The 1,845-nt window shown below is 34.5% G+C and overlaps 1 pseudogene across 1 annotated transcript in view; it reads left to right on the top strand.

Moving 5' to 3' along the window:
• Positions 1–358: 358 nt before the first annotated feature.
• LOC110425585 (uncharacterized) overlaps positions 359–1,845 on the top strand; it is a 3,336-nt pseudogene continuing 1,849 nt past the window's right edge. Inside the window, exons 1-3 of the transcript XR_016351795.1 lie at positions 359–764; positions 1,267–1,428; positions 1,611–1,694. The product of XR_016351795.1 is annotated as an uncharacterized LOC110425585 (transcript). The remainder of the gene's footprint in view (positions 765–1,266; positions 1,429–1,610; positions 1,695–1,845) is intronic.

The raw sequence follows: 1,845 nt of genomic DNA, 5'->3' as shown, positions 1-1,845 counted from the left end.
ATATTATTATTATTATTATTATTATTATTAATTATTCATTACATAATAAGTATTATATAAATATACTAAAATTTATTTATATTCAAATTTTAGGGATTATCGTTAATAAAATATAAATTACTTAAACTTTTGTTGATATAAAGATTATAGAAACTCAAACCTGTGCATGGATGAATCTGACATGGACTGCAAAACGTAAAATGGATCCAAAGACTTATACAATAGGATGGATTTAAGCCCACCAGCCTTGGACTTTCCTTAATGGGCATTCATGGGCTATAGCCCTACTTAATTTTGAAGACATTTTTTACACTACGTGGTGTCCGGCTCTCTCTTTCTTCCTTTCCTTTTTGTTCTTTTGTTTATCAAATCCATCTTCCCTCTTTGTAAAACCAGAGAAACATCGTCCTTCTGTCATCCTCCCTATCTACTGTCAGCCTATCTACGGCCTCCCTCCACCTTCCCTTTTATTTTCCTTTTATTCTTTTGTTTATCAAATCCTTCTTCCCTCTTTGTAAAGCCAGAGAAAAATCGCCCTTCCTCCGTCGTCCTCCCTATCTGCCGCCGGCCTATCTACGACCTCCTTCCACTTTTCCTTTCTTTTTGGAGCGAGGTGCAAAGAAGGTGTAAAGATAGGAAAACCCGAAGCCAACAAATTCGGAAGAAAAGCCGAAGCCCAGCCTCCTATGAACCCTCCGATCTGTCAACTGGAACTAATTTCCATCCAACAAAGTTAATTCTTTATCAAAGAGGAAAAAAATTCAGTGGGTTAATTGTTTATTTTGACATTCAGCTCTTAAAATTTTTATTTGTTTTATTGTTTTATGTATTCCCACATGTTCGATGATGATGAACCTGTCAACAGGGATACTACAATCGTCATTGTCTACATCTGCATATTTTTTTGGTTGATGGGTGTTAATCACTTCCACATTTCTCTTTCCATTCGAATTCAATCATAATAATAGCTTATAATTCTGGTCATGTCTTAACTCCTTTTTTTTTTCACTTTCTAATTCTTAATTGTGCTTTTAATTATTAATCTAATGTCAAATATTTGGACCTAAATATTGTAATTAACAATGTTGCGAACTTATTGCTGGAAATTTGTTGCCTCCTATAGTAAGCGTGCGTGTCTTTTTCTCGCATGGAGCTGCATTGTTTCATGTTGCACTTTTGAACTAAAAAACGTGAAAATTACATCCTAACTTGGAAGCAATAAGTTTTTTCATCCTTGTTCTAATTTATTGCCGAAATCATCCACAGGAGCTCACCTAGCCCTTGGCACCTACTGCTGCTACTACTACTACTGCAAAAGAGAATCAATCAGGCATATACTTTTGTGCTACTAGTGTTCAAAATTCACATGACTTCCTCTCGTTTGTCAACAATTAGCTGATTCCATGCCAAGAAATGTACGCCATTTTAGTGAGTTCGTAAACTTCAGAAAAGGAACCATATGGCGCAGTTCCTTGTTTTTTGTGCTTAACTTTTCTTGTTTCAACGATGCCTTCAATTAGTATAAAGTGCACTATTTTAATATAGCAACTTAAGCATTGACAATATTCACATTGAGAACTGTGGTTGATACTTCTCTTAATCTATCACAGGTTGATTGATTAGACAAAGCATCACATATGGAAAGCAACACATTTTTTTGGATTGTCTGCAAAAAGAGGCCTCTTTGGTTGCAGGTTAGCATAATTTTAGGGAGAACAAGTTTGCGACTTTGTGAGTTACACATTGATGGTCTTCATATATATAATAATGGTTTTTTGGATAGTGAGTTGGGATTATTTGGTTTACTAAAAAGGTTTTTATGTTATATTTAAGTTAGATATTTTA

Source organism: Theobroma umbraticum, unplaced genomic scaffold, assembly GCF_002168275.2.
Source record: "Theobroma umbraticum cultivar Fairchild unplaced genomic scaffold, ASM216827v3 scaffold_81.0, whole genome shotgun sequence".
In the NCBI taxonomy this organism is placed as follows: domain Eukaryota; kingdom Viridiplantae; phylum Streptophyta; class Magnoliopsida; order Malvales; family Malvaceae; genus Theobroma; species Theobroma umbraticum.
The sequence above is the reverse complement of the archived record's forward strand: the minus strand, read 5'-3'. Positions and strand labels throughout refer to the sequence as shown.